Source organism: Mytilus trossulus, chromosome 11, assembly GCF_036588685.1.
Source record: "Mytilus trossulus isolate FHL-02 chromosome 11, PNRI_Mtr1.1.1.hap1, whole genome shotgun sequence".
In the NCBI taxonomy this organism is placed as follows: domain Eukaryota; kingdom Metazoa; phylum Mollusca; class Bivalvia; order Mytilida; family Mytilidae; genus Mytilus; species Mytilus trossulus.
In genome coordinates, this window is record NC_086383.1 from 48,601,506 (window position 1) to 48,614,457 (window position 12,952).

Here is a 12,952-nt window from a genome sequence, read left to right on the forward strand (position 1 = left end):
TTCTAAACTCTTAAAATAACAAAACAGGGGAAACTAGATTCAACAACTGGTAAATCTATAAAGGAAAATCTCATACTGATATTATATTGACAACGATGGGATAATAATACACATAGTAGATAGAATGTCATAAATAGGAGTACAGCAGTCAGAATTGTGGTATACTCTTAAATTACTATAAAAACAAACTCAATTGTCAACAAAGAAAAACAAAAAGCCAGATAAACTTATCACATTACCAAAAACGAAAAACAAGAAAACACAAATGTAATATAGTACAATAACGCAATGACGGGTTGTATAATTGCCGAGCCGAGGAAAATATAAACTTACAAAAATTGAATAAGATGTAACAGTAATAATTGCCAATGACAAATAACAATGAATAACAAATATTAAGATATCGAATAAAGGAAATAATTTTTGCATATAACCGTATTATTTTATTGATCCTTTGCTGGTTACAAGATAGAGAACCCAATCAGATTTGTATATCTACAGTCACCAAAATTCATAAATTCCTTTATTTCAGTCTTAAAATCTGTTTTCAAGTCTATTTTGATGTAATAACCTATAATAATTCCATGGTTTCACCAACAATGCTTCGCGTGCTGGCCTTCGTGTCCGTTCAAATCTTGTTTACCTGTATATCAACGATAACCGGTTTTGACCAAAATAGTTACTTCGATCTATTCCACATATATTTGGTAGAGGTATATAAATTTACAACAGCCTTTTCAATCCATACGTATAATGTTAAGCATCAAATGCTCACAAAATAAATATCCTTATAAAATTTTTATGAATCGTTTTTCCGAAAAATGGGATAAATTGTTCTATTCTTATTGTACAAATAGTTATCAAAGGTACCAGGATTATAATTTAGTACGCCAGACGCGCGTTTCGTCTACATAAGACTCATCAGTGACGCTCATATCGAAATAGTTATAAACCAAACAAATACAAAGTTGAAGAGCATTGAGGATCCAAAATTCCATTAAGTTGTGCCAAATACGGCTAAGGTAATCTATGCCTGGGATAAGAAAATCCTTCGTTTTTCGAAAAATTCAAAGGTATTGTAAACATAAAAACAACAAATGTATAGTATCTTAAAACTTTTTACCTTCACTATTTTTCAAGTTATGAGACTTTGTCCGAAAAACACAATTTGACAAGGAATGGAAGAGGTGTTGCAAGTCTTCTTAACGTGCAGTTAGTGTATCACCAAACGTGGATGTGTACCTGTAAATCCCGTAAAGTCAAACGAAAGCCCCTTTTTGGCAAGGGTATTACCGTCAGTCGGAAGAGGACATTAGTGACTTAATTTCCACTCTCCAGTCCTTTTGGAGGTCAATATATAACATGGTCAGTATAACAGTTTTCTATTATTGCTATTGTAATGACTACAGGGCTAGTTATACTCTCCAGAATGAAAGCAGATTTGTTTGTAAAGTTTACACTAAATAATGATTTCTTACACAATCTCAGTTGCAATAATTTTCTTTCCAAAATAAACAATTCAGTTTTATATTTTTCTTTGGATTCAACTCCCAATTTGTTGTCTCTATTAGAAGTTAAATAACAACAAAAAAGAACTCCAGGGAAAATTCAAACGGGGAAATCGAAATCTCAAAAGCATTAATCGAATTGAAAATGATTGTCATTTCCTGCCTTGGTTGAGGCGGTTTTTTTTATCTAGAAAATGATGAAATAAACCTCTCACTTGTATGAATGTACCATTGAATTTCGTTATATTGACAATATATGATTTAAAACAAACACATAAAACATTATCATCGGAAATGTCCACATCGTGTTGTATTCGTAAATACGCAGACTATTGATTTGATTGATTAAATTTTTTTTGATGAACGTTGTGAACGTCCACTTTCCTCTGAGTTCAGTATTTTTGTAATTTTACTTTTTGCATATATATCATGCATGTTCAGGACGATTACAATTGGCAATAAATACAACAGATTGGTCTTGATATACATAAAAGAAAAGAGTGTGATGCCAATGAGATACAACCCAATCAACGTATCAATGTGTGAAAGGTTAGATCAAATAATGGTAAAAGCCTTCAACACGTAGGTTTTGCTTATACCGAACAGTGTATTATACAGGGCCCTGAATTGTATAATTCAAACATGAAAACCAACATTCTTATCTATATAAAAAAAAACACTGATGAACCGCATTAACGAACGCCAACCACTGAACAATCGTTTTAACAGGCGCCAAATTTACCCTAAACTGAAACAGTAATGAAACATAACGGAATGAAAAGACATTATAGAGGAGTTCCGGTTTGAAGGCTTGTAGATTTGCCACTGACCAATACTGATAGCGGTTCTTGTAACAAGCTACCTATAGACCTCTCAAAGAGCTGTTACAAGGGTTCTTCGAGTGCAAAGAACATGACACTCTATGTACATGATAGTATGACCGAAATTAGGGGATTTATACATACTAATATTGGAAAAAAAACTGATTGGCACTATATGGATAGTACAACATAATAAAAAAAATCAATAAAAGTTCCATTTTATATATCTTTATTTCCGTAACTAAAAGTACAATGTTACATAGACATCATATATGCATTCTGAAGAAGGGAAACACATTTCAATATTTATGTTGACCAAACCACTGCATTGTATTTGTATGATACTTTAAAAACTGTAACAACATAGAAGTTACAACATTTTTTTAATTTATTTAGATCAGAGTTGTGTCGCTTTGTCTGTTAAAAAGTCAACTAATTTATAAAAAAAAGATGTGATATGATAGCCAATGAAACAACTCTCCACAAGAAACCGACTGACACATATATTAGCAACTATAGGTCACCGTACGGTTTTCAATAACAAGTAAAGCTCAAATTGCATAGTTAGCTATTAAAGGCCAAAAAATAACAAATGTAAAACAGTTCACATGAGAAAACTAACGATTTCATTTATATATAAAAAAAGAACGAAACATTAATATGTAACACACCAACAAAAGAAAACCACTGAATTTCAGGCTCCTGCACGATTTGATCGACTGCAGATTTAGGACAGGCAAGAGTGTTGCGGGGTGTAACTATACCGTGATTTTTGAAAAATCACATAATTTAGAAGTTTTCGTCACCTTTCATTTATTTTTTTGAAAGCTCTGTAAGAATATGATAAAATACGACTTTTGTACCAATAAATGTAGAAGATGTTGTGTGTGTGGTATACAGTCTGAGATTGGAGAATTATAGCGACATAGTCATGATAATCTAGGTCGAAGGGTAGTGACTGTATGTGTATTAATACAGGATAAGGTGAGTTATAGGGTTATTTGGGGAATGATACATATATATGCGTGTAACTAGAGAATGGGAACAATATTGCAGAAAAAAACAAGACAATGGTAAGTGCAAAGTTGGCAAACTGTGGTGAAATGGTTTTATTGTCCTAACCAAAGAAAACAAACATGGTTTAATTATATATCATCTAGTGCATAATAGTTTAGGCAGCTAAACTTATCTGCATATGTTCACTCTTTACCATCTGATTTCAGTGAAATAACAGGGATCATCCACATTTTGGCTTTTCGGTATTAGCTCTCCTTCGCCCTTGCTAGATAGAGAGAACATGAACATGACTAGTTCTGATCAATCAAAATAATCACATCCTTAAGCTTTTACGGTGCATAATAGCAACTCGTTATATTCTGTTCCATTCAATGCATAAAACGAGAAAACGTCATTCATGAACGCAAGTTAATTCTGGCGTAAGGATGACATTTTTTAAATTAACAAACAAAGCCCAAATATTCTCTCTGGTGTAATCTGTTTGCAATGTTGAATAACATTGATTGAGGAAAAATGTATTAATGACCAAAGTGATGTCCACACAAATCAACCCAAAAGTAAGAAGAAAGAATAGTACTACCTCTCAGGGTAGAGGACTCATATTTGAGTTATTATTTTTTTTCTATGTATTGATTGTTTTGTTTACTATAATTATACATGCTTTTTCTTGTCATTTGTACTATACTAAGTTTGACTAGATTAAGTCACAAACAAACAAAAATATTAAGATGACATTTCAGTTTTTTTTTAAAAGTATTTGCAGAACTTTTAAATGTATTCATCAGCGAATCCAAACACTGTTTTTTCTTTATTTTCATAGATATCGGATTACCACAAGAGGGTCTCAACATGGGATTGTGGGAACAATTGTGCAGCTGGGATTTTGAAAGACACCCCTATTATGATATAGATTAACTGTGAAATGCCTACCTATACATATATTGCACAACGAAATCATAACTCATTTATAAATTTATTAGCTCAAATAGTACCTACCGTATATGCATATACGATCTATTATATATTAAAACTACTTTATAATTTTGACCCACTGGTATATCACAATAGGTTAATTACTATCTATTAATATATTTCCTCACTAAAATTGCACCCCATTGATATATTTGACATATAAGGGACCCATTACATGCAATTTAATCCAAGCAAACTTTCCTGCAAATGGTTCGTTGTTGAAAATCGGCATGGCAAAGTGGCAAATCAAGATTTATTCCTACGTCTGAGTGGTATAATGTACAGATAACTGTCACAACAAGTCATTGACCCTTGTCTTTTTCCAATTTGAATAGATAGTGTAAATATTTGGAGTGCGTTAAATGGTAAATGTAGACTTTTTGATAAAAAAAATTATGGAAATATTCTTTACAAAGCACAAAAATGTCAGTATTCACCTCAGACATTAACAATTTTTTAAATAGACTTATCTAGATAGGATATAGTTACGATACTGATGTCAGATCATTAAAGATTGCATATTTTGGCGTTAATATTGATTCACTTATAGGGTCTTCGCATCGGAACTAAACACATTTATTCAAAAACCAGTTGTTTGCATGACACTGGTTATGCTCTTCTCATATATGTTTTGATGGTATGATACTAAACCCCTAACGAGAAGGTTTGTGCCTGATATTCATATGATGAAATCATAATCTTTCAATCAGTTTAATTGAAGTCTGGAGCTGGCTTGTCAGTTAACTGCTAGTAGTCTGTTGGTATTTATGTATCATTGTCATTTTAATTTGTTTATTTTCTTTGGTAACATCTTCTTTCATCAGACTCGGACTTCTCTGGACTGAATTTAAAATGTGCGTATTGTTATGGGTTTACTTTTCAACATTGGTTAGAGATATAGGGGAGGGTTGATATCTGATAAACATGTTTAACCCCGCCGCATTTTTGTACCTGTCCCAGGTCAGGAGCCTCTGGCCTGTGTTGGTCTTGTATTATTTTAATTTGAGTTTCTTGTGTACAATTTGGGAAATTTGTATGGCGTTCATTATCACTGAACTAGTATTTATTTGTTTAGGGGCCAGCTGAAGGACGCCTCCGGGTTTGGAAATTTATCGCTACATTGAAGACCTGTTAGTTACCTTCTGTTGTTGTTTTTTCTATGGTCGGTTAGTTGTCTCTTTGACACATTCCCCCTATTCATTTTCAATTGTGTAACTGAGATTTAGATATTCTGACTGAGACATGATTAAAATTCACATTGGTCTTTGAGATCAATGCTATGATGTTTTAAATAATCGTTTTATAACCCATTGTCGCCTTCATTTTTCCAAAACATGTTTTGGAATGAAATTACAAATATTGTCAATATTATGGGATTTCATGCGACTGTCATGCAAGTGAGAGTTTTAACTAACTATAAAACCAGGTTTAATCCACCATTAATGAAATAGCTGTAGCAAGTACAGAATTTGAAAGGGTTTTTCTTCGATTGAGCTTTTGATTTCGTTATTTCCTATTTTAATTTTCATAAGAGTTCTGTATTTTCATTTTTTTTAACTTTCAAGACCGCTCAAGTCCGGCAAATTTTCTCCCCCTTATCAGCATGCTTCTTTTTTACTTTCCTCTTTCACACTGGACGTGCCTGTGTATAGACACATCCTACACAGCCAATCAGAAGACACTATTTTGTCTGCCGTTGAATGGCCATACTTTTCTATAAAACTTTACCAACATTTTTGTAAATGACGATGTACCTAAGATTGAGATTTTTTTATGTATTAGGCACTAATTTCAAGGTCAATTTTGATCATGATGCTCTTCATCTTTATTCGTTCTAGAGTAGTCTTCGATTTTGAATAGCGTTCTTGGTGAATGTAGATAAAAAAAAGGCGCTTCCAGCGCATAAATGTTGTTTTCGTTTTTTCTCTCCTTAAAATGATTTAATGTTCATTCGTTGTGTGTAAAATAGATAGCTTGCGAGCGTTCATTTTAAACCGAATGATAAGTAGTCAGCCCTTCTGTGTTTGCGTGAATTAAAGTTGTCATTGCCAAACTTTGAATTTGTATAACATGTATACTCAAAAACAAAAAGGATGACAAATATAGACAGAAAAACAGATCAAACGAACACTTGGATAGATGTTAAACTTTTTTCATCGAGCGTCACTAATTAGTCTTTTGTTAGAGAATTGTGCGTCTTCTGTACACTGTGCAAATCATGGTATCGTTTCACGTGTTTATATATATGTACAGAAAAGATATGTTTTCTATTTATAAGTTCATTTGTTTTGTCGTACGAAAATCTGTACCCTCTTCACATCTTTTAATGTAATACTTTATCAAAATTTGTATGAGGTTGGTGTGACTAGGAACGACGAGGTCATTTTAATCACGTTTTTTTATCGAGTGTTGAAATGCACAAGCATCGGGTGGTATTTCCGAGTTATAAAAATTATTTGGTTGCATTGAATATACTCCGTATCAACTGTGAAGACACTGATAAGAGTTTTACGCAAATCGCTAAAAATCAGATAACATATTTCCGAAGTCCTGTGTATCTTTGCTTTAACCTAGTGACTAAACCTACACATGAAGATCTGCAGGAAGCCTTTTCATTGAAAATCCGTCTGCCTACTGTTTGACTTCCTTTATAATTTCTTTTGCATGTCAAGTATCTAGTTATTTAAAAAATCTTCATTGTGTGTGAGGAACTCTTTTCTACTATACAGGCCGCATTAGAATTATACTTGTTCTTGATGCACACTGATTTGGTATTTTTTATGTCATGTACAGTATATTTGATTGTTTTAATTCTGGTTGTGTTCCTTTAATTTAAACGAAAAGATTCATTGAACTTCATGATGATAAACCAAGTGTTTAGTTCCATTCAAATTGTAGGGGAGGAAACTATATTGGGACAGTCTTAAGAAATTATACAAAGCATAAATTAAAGACAACACAAGTACAGAGCCATGTTATTTGCAACATTGAATCACAAAAAGGCATAATATACAAAACACATTAGCAATAATGAAAGACAGGAATACACAAGTTTATCATTTCACAATAAAAATGAAGGGATGAACAAGACAATAAAGACATCAAATACAAAAATTATCAAAAATCTACTTTAATTATCGTCTTCTGTTAACTTTAAAATAAAAAAAATCTCTGAATTAAGTGGGTCAAATATAACTTTAAGTTACTAGATCATCAGTGGGGTAACTTATCTTAAAAATGTGGTTTGATGACCCCCTCCTGCCAACCAAAATGGACGACTTGGCTTAAATAAGAACCTTGATTACTGCCGTTAAATGACGAATTTTACCATTTTTAAATTCATTATCTCGAAACATTTCAATACTAAAATAATCAAAGAATAAATATCTTCAAGACAATAACAATTCAATCCAAGGAGTAAACAAAGACTCACAAAACCAAGGACATGAACAGTTATAAATAATAATTAAGAAGCAAGACGGACTCCACTAAAAACTGGGAGTGAAATCAGGTGCGCCGGAAGGGTAGGCATTTCCTACAGAGAAGATCCACTTTTAATTATCTTTGTCTGTTAAGTTTAACAAAACCATCTTCTCTAATGGGCCAAATGTTACCAATCTATTACGTCAGTAGGCCATTTTAGTTTTAAAAATGTGTCGGGTGACCCCCGTCTGCCAATCAAGATGGACGACATGGTTAAAATATAACATATGGGTAAAAGGCAAGATTTGCCGATTATTATAAAAACCGCTATAAAAAAGTTGAGTGCTAGTTATTGCCCTTTAACGACGAATTTTTGAATTATATTCTCAAAAACTATCAATACCAAAATTATCAACAAAAAAGTCTATTAATAAGTCAAGATGCCTTGAGTTTTTGGCTAATATCTTAAAAGATATACACGATAGAAACTTATAATAACAAAAACTATCAGTAAGACAAGATCTTCAAATACATGTCTTTAGTATCTAGTTAGTTTGTCACGTGTATATTTCTAATTGTAACAACTAAAAATAGTTGTACAATGAAAGATTTTTCACTGATCTTCAATCAATCAAACTCAACTTATCCTTCCATACAAATACTAAGTGCCAACAACAGTCTTCTCAGCTGGCATTGCGATTTTTACCTGCGCTTAAATCTTGGACTTGAACACCAATTGGATTAGTTTTATTTTTTTTTTTTTTTTTTTTTGGTTAATTTCTATGATTGTGACGTTAAATTTATTTTTCATAAAAATGAGGACATAGGTTGATTACCAGTCAGACAATTATCCATCAGCTTTCAAATGATTGAATTCAAGATCATTGTAAAGCATTCAACAATGAAAAATCCCATTCTGTATAATTGACTTTTGTCATAAAATAATGAAACCATTCAAACGATTACAACTTAGAGTCTATTCAATAACAGAAAAAAAATCCGAAAACAATAAGACAAACAAACAACAACCGAACTTCTGAATGATGCATAATTTATTTTGCAAAAACATTTTCCAGCTAATTATAATATATAATTAACGTGAAAAATAAGAATAACACTTTTATCAACTGTCAAACGTATTTAAGGTGTATCGAGCGTTGTTCTTTTCCAATTACCTGTAAATTAGAAAACAATTTTAATAATTATCGTGAAAAATAAACACACGCACATACCATAAAATATGAGGCAAATAATCGCATGAAAATTTGATTAACTAACTTGAAAACTTAAATTTCCATATAATCGAAACAAACATTTTGACATTGTTATTTTTTTGGAAGTTGTTTTTTTTGCAAATATGTGAATACTTCCTGTTAATCTAAATATTCACATTTTTATATCATAAATAAGAATTTAAGATTATAATTTAATATGTTTTATAGGAATTCAAATTGAAACTTTTTGAAATGACAGATATCTTATATTACAATTCTTCTAAATATCTTTTACCAAACTTTATGATTACTTGTTTCTAATGATAATCTATTAAAAGTAAATGCATGTCATAACATAAAAGTAAAAAAAATATGAAATTATAACTCACATCAAATGTTTAACAGGTTTCTTGGTCAATTAGAAGATGTTTCTTTGTATTATCAAACTCACTTTCTGTGACCCTGCCATCACCTTTAATGACAAATAATTGATAACTGAAAAGGAGGCATATCAAAAACGTAACACAGAGAGAGTTTTGAATTTCCTATGGAGCTCGGTATTTTTCTTATTTAATGTTTTTTTGTGTAATGATATTTGGATACATGAAATAGGAAAGAATTTTTTAGTATCGTGGAATTCCTCTGTTGCTCAAATTGAATGATTGATTTGCTCCATGAAGAATTGTTTAGTTAAAGGAACATAGCGTTTTCGACATGGACAGCTGGGGAAATCATTACAGTTCTAATTTTCAAAGTTCATAGCACAATTTATTTGTTATGCCCGAATTTGAGTCGGATTATCTAGTTAAGCTACAATGTTGTTGTTCGAGGAAAATATTGACCAATCGGAATTCATAATTTCTATTACATAAATATACGTTGTCTCCAATATTTGAATATTATACACTCACCATTTTGATCTAAATGTTTGAAAACCATCATATTGTCGCCTTTTCTGCCACGCCCATTGACGTGGAAGGCAAGATCTGCCGGATAAAAGTATCCAACACCAGTATAGTCGTATGCTGAAAACTTGCATGGTAATGTAACTAATTCCCCTCGCCAGTCAAACTGTAAATGTATATAAAAACATTTATGTTAGTGTAAAAAATAAATATCTTGGTTTAAGGTAGCACAATACAAAGATTTTTTTACTTCCAATCATTAACCTTTGAAATGCTGTAACTTTCTTATTAATGCATAGAAAACAAGAAAAGAGGTATATATAGATAGATAAAAGATTAATCTTCAAAATGAATGCAATATTTTTATTATGCAATCATTATGTAATTAATTATTACGTAATTAGTGACAAAATCTAGGTAAGTTCACTTGAATGAATTTAGCTCTATCATCTCTTTTACTATACAGAAAATTTTAACGAAATCTTAATCAACACATCATGGGCTTCAAAAGGGTGTCTCAGATTGTCTCTATGGTATTCCATTCTCTCATAAATCTCTAATTAGTGAAAACATCCTAACCACATGAAAGAAGATAATGTTTAATTAGCTGTAAAATTTGTTCTATACATTCTATCTGAAATCTGAGACATGTTTTTGTAGATAATGGCCATAGGAACAACATATAAAAAAATCAACCCTCTAGGGATACCTATGGAGAAGCTAATTTCATTTGACCGTGGGAATTTGGGGGAAAATATTTTAGACACAGTTAACATTATAATTGGTTAAATAATTGTTGCATAATACTAACATTGCATTAATTTGAAAGAGTAATCTGTTAGCTATCCAAAACTTCCATTTTTATAAATTTTGAAGCATTATGAAGAAAGTTACAGCATTTTAAAACTAAGAAGTTGGAGTTATAAAATCTTTGTATTGTGCTACCTTAAAAGGTGAAATTGTAGAAAAAATATTCAATTATCAAGACATTATCATGATTATAACATATTCATTTTCTATTTCATAGTGTAAACGGATAGCTATTGATATTTGATTCTTTAATTTTATGCCCCACCTACGATAGTAGAGGGGCATTATGTTTTCTGGTCTGTGTGTCCATTCGTACATCCGTCCGTCCGTCCGTCTGTCTGGCTGTCCGTTCGTTCGTCCGGCTGTTCGTTCGTCTGTCTGTCCCGTTTCAGGTTAAAGTTTTTGGTCAAGGTAGTTTTTGATGAAGTTGGAGTCCAATCAACTTGAAACTTAGTACACATTTTTCCTATGATATTATCTTTCTAATTTTAATGCCTAATTATATTTTTTATCCAATATCATGGTCCATTGAACATGGAAAATGATAGTGCGAGTGGGGCATCCGTGTACTTTGGACACATTCTTGTTATAGGAGTGTTTATTATAAAAAAAATATATTTTATTCTTTTTTATGTTACACAATGTGTAAAGATGTCTGCTTCTGATCGATGCATTTACTCAGATCTTCACATGTTTTGGTGTGAATTCTTTTTTTTTTGGGGCCCCTTAGTTTTTATATGTTGTGTGTTCCTTTTTTGTTCTTTACTTTTATCATGACGGTGAATGTTTGTCTTGACTTATGAGTTTGAATTCGACTCTCTTATTTAAATCTCATACCTATTAATGTATTTTTGGAATAAAAAATTTCCCGATTCGTGACAAAATTAAAAAAGCGTTTTATTCATCGGTGTTGAATAAAATAGCTATTTTCTTTAATAAAAAAAATGCTTGTGCTTTTCTTATAACTAAGTCTCACTTTGTCATTGGCCATTATGTTACAAATGTTGTCACAGTACCAAGTACATTCGTTTTTGATACATGACATCCCGCATACATTATCAGCTACACATGTGTGGTGTCCAGATAATGCTGCTTGCATTTTCTTTGCTTTGTAGCGATCGTATACTTCCTTAGCAACGAATAAATTTGGGTTGCCAAGAAGAGCATCTCTCTTACCGTGAGTCTAATTTATAACCAAATAAGGAACTACAACTTGGCGAAAAAACTTCCTTCCTCGAATTCGAATTCGCCATCTTCTACGCCTCCACGCTTCACAATCCTCAAAAAGGCAGACAAAGACCAATGAAAGCAACAGAATACATGTGACTTTCATCTACAATATACAAAATAAAAGAACAAAACGTTTTCTTTGTTTTGCAATATCTACGTACGTACCTGTATTCCATGATGTAATAAGTTCATTTAACTTATTTTAGTAGAGTGCGCATGCAGTTTAATGAGATAACAGTCAACAACAAAAACAAAAAGGCAAAGACAAAGACAAACCCATTCGTCAAAAAGAAGACGTGGTATAATTGTCAATAAGATAACTCTCCTAAAGACCAATATGACACAGAAATTAACAACTTTAGGTCGCCGTATTTCCTTATCAATGACATCTCATGATCTCCTTCAACTAGACGTTTCATCATGTAAGGTCATAAAAACAAAATTTATACTCGAGATAGATATCGCGTCATAAAGGCACTCGATTGTCGCTAGATCATGTTTACAAGTATAAGAAAAACAGCAATGATTATCAATTCAATTCTTAAATTTTCCTAAATTTACTAAAAGTATCTTTATAATTTATACTTGTCTCAACACAAGATGTTGACGTAACAATAGTATTTTCGGGTATAATTATTAATGTTTTGTTTTTTTTTTTGCTGTTAAATTTTAAACCAAAATCGATTACCTTGTTAGTATCTCCCAACTGAATGATACAAACACTACTAACCAACTATGTTTTATACAGATTAACATGTATTGAATTTCAATATTTACTCTTTACTTAGAAAAAAAAACATACACACATTAGGTAGTAAACATGTTGTTTAGTATTGAATTACTGGAATCTCAGGTCAATTATTTGTAAACGTTAAAATCAATTTATTTTGAAAAAAAAATGCCAGTTTTTAGAAGAAAAAAATATATCTTTTTGATCGTTTACTTTTTAAAAAATTTTATTCGCATTTGTGAAATTTAAACTTATCTGTGAAATTCATAAATATGAAACCTTTGTATTCTTTTTATTTTGCTACTGATTTACGATCAACATA

At 31.5% G+C, this 12,952-nt stretch overlaps 1 long non-coding RNA gene across 1 annotated transcript; it reads right to left on the reverse strand.

The window, feature by feature from the left end:
* Positions 1 to 8,775: 8,775 nt before the first annotated feature.
* Positions 8,776 to 10,022, reverse strand: LOC134690435 (uncharacterized). The gene is made up of 3 exons (XR_010101931.1): positions 9,867 to 10,022; positions 9,345 to 9,427; positions 8,776 to 8,916 (listed from the first exon to the last, which is right to left on the reverse strand). It is a non-coding gene; the product is annotated as an uncharacterized LOC134690435 (long non-coding RNA).
* Positions 10,023 to 12,952: the final 2,930 nt, after the last annotated feature.